The following is an 8357-nucleotide window of genomic DNA, read 5'->3' as shown; positions in this document are numbered from 1 at the left end:
AGTGGCTGAGGGAACTGGGGTTGTTCAGCCTGGAGAAGAGGAGGCTGAGGGGAGACCTTATCCCCCTCTACAACTGCTTGACAGGAGGCTGTAGCCAGGTGGGGGTCGGCCTCTTCTCCCTGGTAACGGACGACAGGATGAGGGGGAAAGGTCTGAAGTTGCACCAGGACAGGTTTAGGTTGGACATTAGGAAAAATTTCTTCACAGAAAGGGTTGTCAGGCTCTGGAATGGGCTGCCCAGGGAAGTGGTCAAGTCCCCAAGTCCCCACCCCTGGAGGTATTTAAAAGATGGGTAGATGAGGTGCTTAGGGACATGGTTTAGTGGTGGGATGGCAGGGTTAGGTTAATGGTTGGACTTGATGATCTTAAAGGTCTTCTATGATTCTATGATCTGTGACTCCAGGCCTGCCTGGAGAAAAGCTCCCTGTGCAGCTGGGGCAGGTTGGGACTAGAGAGGGCACCTCTGGGGACTGCAGCTCCCCTAAAGCAATGCCTTCAGCAAGCTGACCCCAGGCCCTCAGCGGGAATTATTAACTCTGCCTCACCAATGCTTTTTGTAGGGAGAGCACTATGCTTCTATAATTCTATGATCCCCTGGTCAACGGCTTTGGGCTGGCAAGTGCCTGTACTACTCGGGGGCCAGCCACCACTGGAACGGCCTGACTGCCTTTGTCCACCAAAGGCTTCCTTTCCTCACAGGTTGCTCATAAAGCACCAAGGAGACCAGTCGCTTTCCCCGGTGCCTGCTTTCCAAGGTTGGAGGAAAATGACCAGCTCGAGTTATGGCCTGCCCGGGGCGATGATGTAGAGGGCCCTGACAGTAGCAAGGAAAACCGCAGAAAGCTGTAAAGCTGGTACCAGGCTTGGAACAGACCCGGGAAACAAGGTCTCCTGTCTTATACCTGGATGAGAGGGATTTCCTCGAGACAGGTCAGTGCTAGATATTCACTCCAGCCCAGTGGGAGCTCAGTGACTGCCCTGAGAGTGAATAGTTGTCAGCCTTCCCACTCCATTGCCATTTGTTTGTATTGGGAGTAATGAGTCTTAGAGGTGAATGACAGTCCCAGCATGTAAAGAGAGTAACTCAGTTGTGTGAGCATACTGGTTCAGTTTATCCTCTGAGCAGATCAAACCATTTAAGATTAAGGTCTTTAGTATGGCTAATTACAAGCAATTCATCATCAGGACAAGCTGCCTTCACCCTTGCCCATTACCATCTGTAAGCCCCTACAGTTTCCTTGGCTCTTAGGCCACTTTCAGAGCTTCATCTTTGTTGCGAACGTCCCTGTCTACAGTTCTTTCTGATGGAAAATGACTGGAGGTGACAGCTGGCTATTCTGCATTTTGGGAAGTAGAGGCAGTTTGGGCTTCTGCAACACAAACCGATTTTTTTTTTTTTTTCTGAATTCTGCAATTACCACAAATCAAAAGGAGCTCTTATTTTGTGTTTTACTATGAGCTTCAGAGAGAAAGGCCTCAAGCTTTTTGTATCCCATTTCACTCCTGTTAATATGCCTTTCAGTCTGATCTTCCTATATGTCCTCTACCTACTCTGGCTGAAGGAGATGTAACAACTTCTCACAACCTGTGCTGCAGAACTGAGGGATAAGGTAGAAAGTGTTCATCGTACAATGTAGGGGGAGAAAAGAGGTAATTAGAAAGGTAAAATCAGAAGCCTTCACCAGGTGAGAGAACAGGGAGATGAGGAGGTGTGTGCACCACTTAAGAAAAGGATGGGGTAGTTCCAGATGGGTTAACCCCACTGTCAGTGTGACAGCAGAAAAGACAGTCACAGTTGAGGTGCTGCACAACGTGTCATCTCCAGGCCTGCATAGGAGGCCTGTAAAGTGGACATTCCTCTCCCAAGTGCTTGGACCCAAGTGCAACCCCTCTCACAGGCAGCATCCTGCCTTTTCTGGCCTGGGGAGAGAGAGAGAACTAACATGGCAGTTGGGGCAGAAATGGCACTGGCAAGACCCCCTTTTCTTTGTGTGTGTGGAAAATGATCGGCTCCATGAGGGGTGACAGGAGAGAGCCGTTCTCAAGGAGAGAGTTGCTGTCTGGGCGCACAAGTCAATGGCCCCAGATGCAACTGTGGAAGCAGGACCTTGCTAAGGCTGGATGCAGGTGGTGGATGATCTAGGGACAAAAAGAGTGTAAACTCACAGGTTCAAATTGTGCTCACCCTATTCAGTTCACCAGAACATCCAGTCATGTTAGTAAAGCAGATTTGGACATAACGATGGGCAGCTGGGAGAATTAAGTATTTCAGCTCAATCAATTTCTCAAAAATGTTCTCCTCATAAATTAATGGTGGAAAGGAGAGAAAATGCTTTGAGCAAGCCAGACACAGGCTCACTCTTATGTGGCCTGTGGAAAGAGCTGAGAACAACCAGGGCACTAGTTCTCCTGTCTGCTCCCATAAAATGTTTTTATTTGTTTAGCTACTGCTGATGGTTCAGGTTCTGGGAACTAACTGTTTCTGGCCATTGCATGGAAAAGAAAAGAAAAAAAAAGTTTGAAAGAGGTAGCACTGCTCTGCTGGTGATGTAACCCTGAATGCAGACTTCCCTTTCCCTCTTAACTACCCTGTCATTTTTTTTGGCCCCCTTGGTGTTGCCCTGTCTCCCCAGTATGGTCATCCCTACAGAGAGAAACTTGCGCTTAATGGCATCTTCTGGCTGCTGCTGCTGGCGGGATTTCTCTCTGAGATCCACCTCCGGATGCTCTGGAGGGCATCACTGCTGCACAGTGGGACTTTGTCACCTGTGATCAAACCTCACAGTCTCTGCAGCTGAGCTGTACTGTTGGTGCTGCATGGATTTGTTCCTCATAGAACTGAACAGCAGTGAAAAGGGTGATTCAGATGCCATTTCCCAGCCCACAGGTGTTTTCCCAAAATTCTCGTGAGGGACAGAACTGCAGAACAGCGAGATCTTTCAATATGCTTATTAAATTGCAAAGACAGAGTATTCTTCTGACTCCTGGCTGGGTAGAAAATACATATCAAGACTTTTTGTACTCCTTCAGGTTGTAGAAAATCTAGAAGAGACCTAGTCAGTTATTGACATAGTGGGTCCCTTGAGACATGCTGGAACATCAGGCAGAAAGATTAATTCCAGGTCTCCAGAGGTATTCATTTCACCCACAAGTGGGCTTCTCATATCAGGAGCAGTGGTCCCACACAAGACACCAGAATCATTACCATCAGTGGGGCTTTAACTCTGGAGCTTTCAATGAGGAACTCATTTGTCAGGGCCCTCAGGACACTAATAGCCTTTAATGGCCATGGTCAGCCTCAGCTGGGGTCTCCTCCCACACCCTCTGCTGGTGGGCCCAGCAGCCTCATTTCAGCTCAGTGCAGGGCTGTCAGTCTCTGCCCTAGCTCCTGCTGTTTTACAGCCATATCTGTGTCTGGTTGGGGTCCCCACTGATCCAGATACTGCTGTAGACTTTGCTTCTTGCTGTAGACTTGCTTCCCAAGTCTGTGTACGTGTTGACTGATCAGTCTTTCATTTTAGTGAAATACCCTGCTGTTTTCATGCCTGTTTTGATACTTGGGCTCTTGTGCCTCTTGGATGTTGAGCGTTAGAGCAGCCAACGTTTTCATCTTAGGACAAAACCTCATTCTTCCAGCTCCACAAAGAGGTAAGGTTTGGATAGTGGTGAATTGCCAAATTCAGAGCAAAGATGTGAAAATGCTGATGTTTCTAGGATTTGGTATTGACCATCCAAACAGAAAAGACTGAGCGGGCATGGAATGACTTTTGAAGCTGTGAAGTGTGCAGAGTAGCAGCATGTGTTTCTGTAGCAGGAGGCCTGTTTAGCTAGAATATCAGCCAAGTTGATAACAATCAGACTTATATCGCAAAGAAATGGATGCTTTGTTATAAGCAGAACAGCCAGTAGGAAAAGATCCTGGATACGTTGCCTCAAGGAACATTTCAGACTGATGAAGAAATTAAGGTGCAGACATGCATTTAAGAATTGTTTTCTTCATGTTTGAATTTTTCTTACGTGAGCAAAGGATAGTTGTCTGTCAGCTTAAGTAGTGTCTGCGTACCTTTCATATGGTCATGAATCACTGTGTTATAAATCCAAAGTGCCCGTGTGTCAATATGAGGCAGTCTGATAATTTCAAAGTTGAATATGGTTTGCATCCTGTAAATCTAAGCAGAGCCTTGGTATAATTTTTGTTCAGATTCAGAAACCTGAAATGGCTCCAGATACTCTGGTACAAAAGCAGAAAGAACTTCTCCCTTGGGGAGGGCAAGAGTGACATTCAGAAGATGGTTCTTGCTGTGTTTATGGAAGGGGTTGTATGAATCTGTTTGTGAACTCTGTGACCCAGATGTCCCTGCCAGTGTTGCACTTAGGTCTCTTGACTTGAGGTGTGTGTGGAGCACACAGGAATTGCAGTCATTCAAAATCCAAGCAGTATTACTGGTTTGTTAAGGTGATTAGCATGGAATTTTGTCTTAAACAGCTCTCATCAAGTGTCTCCCTGAGCTCTGTAAGCTTTAATGCTTATTGTCTGATCACATCTTGGCTCTGGCAGAAGTTAGTGTTTGTACCAAAGAGATGAGGAAACTGTGCTAAAGAGAAAGGAAGTGACCTACTTAGAGTCGTAGAGGAGGAGTGGGAGAGAAGAGGGAAACGTGGTGTAAGTCAGGAGTCTGGTCTCCTTTGTCTCACTCATAGGCAATACTTTCTCCAGCACAAAGATGGCTTCTAGGCTCTGCGCCCTGGACCCTGTTCTGATCCGAACTTCCCCTTTCCCTTCTCTCCAGGGGCTGTAGTAAGGATATGGAGTGTGAGAGCTGCACTTTCCCTAGCGGCCGTTTTGCAGTGAGGAATAAATGAGCATCAGTCGGCTGACTGCTGATGCTCATTTGTATGCAAGGAGAGAACTCGGGCATGCTGCAAGGAGCACTTGCTGTAGTCTGTAGAGGCTGGGATGAAGAAGGGGTGGAAAAAAATGCCTAGAGGGCACTAGGATCCAGGGAAGAAAGCTCTCCCAAGTGCTAGTTAGCTCTTATGTGGCCCTGCTTGTACTGGATGATCCTTCCTACTTTGTTTCCCTGTAGCTCCTTCTCACCATGTACAAGGCTGGGTATGTTTCAGAGACTCAGAGATTCTTACTCTATTTTCCATGTGCCTCCAAGGCTGAAAGAAGGCTTTTGTTTGCTGTGGTATAATGATGAAAAATCTATCGGAGAAAAGTGACATAGTTTATTTAAAGCTGCTTGATCAGTCAGAGGCGAAGTTCTCCACTATTGCCTCTTCTTGGAAACTGGCCTATAGGGAAGAGCAGCTGTATGTTGCCAGCTCAATTCAAAGTTCATGTATCAAGTACTTGCAACAGTGTCCTCTCTGAGGCTTTCGTTCAGTGTTACTAATTGGTATTATTTAGTCGCTACACTATTTTGGAAGCAGTAAAAATTCCCTAAAATTCTTAGCTGCTTGTACACTGTTAGTAGGGACATAGTAGAAAAATTAACCAGATAAATTGCTCTGAATTACATGGGCTCTAATCCTCTCTGCATTTAAGAATTTCAGCACAGATTGGCTGCCGTGTAACAATGCCAATAGCTACTGGGTGGAGGCTGTGCTTGAATAGTATTTGATCATTTGCTGTTACTGTGTCTCACAGAAAAAGCTCCTGGACTTGTTGCCTAGAGTAAAGGAGAAAGCAAAAGCAAGTGATTCCAAGGAACACAAGAATTCTAAGTAGGGAACTCTCTAATGTCTTAAACTAGTGCTTTCTGTGAGCAGAACTCAACTAGCAATAAAACAATGATCTAAAGTCTCAAAGCTCTTGCTCTCTTAAAATGGGAAAACATAATGTACTTGTGCATAAGTGGATGAGTTCACCTGCTGTGTAAGTTTTTCAAGGAAAGACCGTGAGAAGGAAGTCTGCTGCTGCAACCCATGGCCTTTTTCTCCCTGGCTCGCACCTCACCTATCTTATGAAAAATCTCTGTAAGGCTGCTGCATTGCTGCCACCTCTGTCCTTGAGGCTGAGAGCTTGCCAGTTTGATGTGAAATTACTGTTCTGTCCTTTCTCTTTTTTCATTCTGCCACAAAGGGTATATGATCTGCACCATAATCTATCTCTCTCCCCTCCTTGCCCCTATTATTTTACTGCATTTTTGATCTGTTTTGGTAGGTTGCTTTTCAAAAATCAACTCCATCCTTGATGTAGATGAAGATGAAACGACCAACCCAGTAAGTTAATATTAGCTCATGTCTCTCTGCCATACTTAACATTTCTGTAAATTTTTAGGCTGGGGAGAGCACTAGGTCTTTTCTTTGGACCTCTTGTACACCGTTATCTTTTACATTTCTCCTAGTTCACCTTGTATTCAGAATTACAGCTTTATTTTTGACTATATACATCTTGAGGAACAAGACCAGTCTTAATTAAAAGGTATCAAGAGGATCCACAGACTCCCTAGGTAGTTTATTCCAGTAGTTAATCATCCTTATTACTAAATATGTATTCTAATTTTGGCATGCCTGGCTGCAGCTTCTAGACGTTGGATCCTATTATGTGGTTTTTTACAATATGCTAAAGAGTTTGCAGTACTTTATATCTTCTGCCCAGGAAGCTGAATCATCTTCTCTGTGATTGAGTCCTGCAAACGTTGTTCTGAAAGAGACTGTCTCTAGCTTTTGGTTTTGTGGCTGGTTTTTATACCATCTACAATGTCACCTGAACTATGAGCACTAGTCTAGAATTGGACTTAAAAGCATCAAAGCTAAAATGACCTTCACCTCCTGTGTCCCACTTTAAAGATCTAGGACTGCCCTATGCCTAAATCTTGTTCTGAGATGCTTCACGTTTGTGCTTATGTCTTTGCTGTTGTTTCAAAACATAAGGTCCAGGCTTGCTTTCTTTAATAAAGAGAAAATGAAGCATTTAGTGTATGCCCATTAAATGATCACAATTCATTCTGTGTACCAAGTAAGACAAGGGTCTTAGGAGAGAAAAATAGCATGTTGTATAAAGACTGCAGGTATGTGAGCCTTAAAAGCAAATTGGGGGTAGGGAATTGATGTAGCAATACAGTGAAACCAACATTACTGGAACATAAATGGACTTTGCAAGATCTGTTCAGGAATCTGTTTCATGAATTAGCGTAGTAACTGGTGGTTCTAACTCTTCTGTGGACTAATGCAGAGGAGAAGACACTCCTCCAACCCCAATGTATTTCCCCATCTGCTTCAAGAAGAGTAAATTATTATTTCTGGAAAATGTATGCTCATTATACTAGAGAATGTCGTCTTGTATCTGTCTACCATACTCAACAGTTTATAGAAAATTTAGCATGTTGCTAAGTCAAAACGGTAAGGCAATGCAATAAATTCTGAGGAATTAAAAATATAAATATTCCTCTGCTATATACTGATACATCTCAAGCTAGCCTCAATGGAAAGGAAAGTATGGGGTTTAGTATATATTAACAATAAATATATAAATGCTACTGCATATCTGGGTGGATGATACACTCTTTGTACTGATTTCTGCTAAACTCTCTATTTTCGGGGCCATTTGCACTACTGCCTTGTGCTAGGTAGGTTTAAAGATGACAAATATGTTGGTGTTTGCTATGATTCCAGTTTCATTTTGCTTCTAGTAAAATGGTGGCTGCTGTATCAAAGAGCAGAAATCCATTCTAGCTACACTTTTATTAAATTGTTAGCCTTTTTGACAATAACCGGAAGCTGATGAACACTTACACTTTTTCTACAGCATAAAGAATGACCTGGTCCAAAACACCTGCCGGAAATATTTGTAGTAGGTATCACCCTTCATAGGAAGAGTTTGGCATAAAAATTTACAGCTCAGTAATTCTTCTTTCATAGATCTTGCACACTGAGTTGTGTCATTGCTAATAAGTTAGAGTGGCAATGAACATTCCCAGGCACTGGGATACCATCACCTATGCTAAAGAGCTGTTCCAGTACTCCCTGACACAATCTCAGAGCTGTGAAATGACTCTTGCACAGTATTTCAGAGGTTTAAAGAATTTGCTATCCTGGCAGCCGGCTGTGGCATGCCAGTTAACCTTGGCACCCAGGAACATTCCCAGGCACATCTAATTTACTAGTATAAATGCAGCCTAAGAGATTCAGGAACTAGTAATGCTCTGAATCCCCAGAGTGTGTAGGGGAATGGGTCTTCTGTCATGTGGTAATAAGGCACTTTCCACTTCCCAAAGCTCTCACATTGACAAGTTTTTACTTTGGATTGCATAATGAGTGGATTTCTTTTTTCACTGTTTCATACAGCAGATGAGAAATATATCATACAAAATCTTTTATACCAGGCAATGTAAAAATCAAATGCAACG

Source organism: Egretta garzetta, unplaced genomic scaffold (genome assembly GCF_000687185.1).
Source record: "Egretta garzetta isolate BGI_Z169 unplaced genomic scaffold, ASM68718v1 scaffold283, whole genome shotgun sequence".
Classification (NCBI taxonomy): domain Eukaryota; kingdom Metazoa; phylum Chordata; class Aves; order Pelecaniformes; family Ardeidae; genus Egretta; species Egretta garzetta.
The sequence above is the reverse complement of the archived record's forward strand: the minus strand, read 5'-3'. Positions refer to the sequence as shown.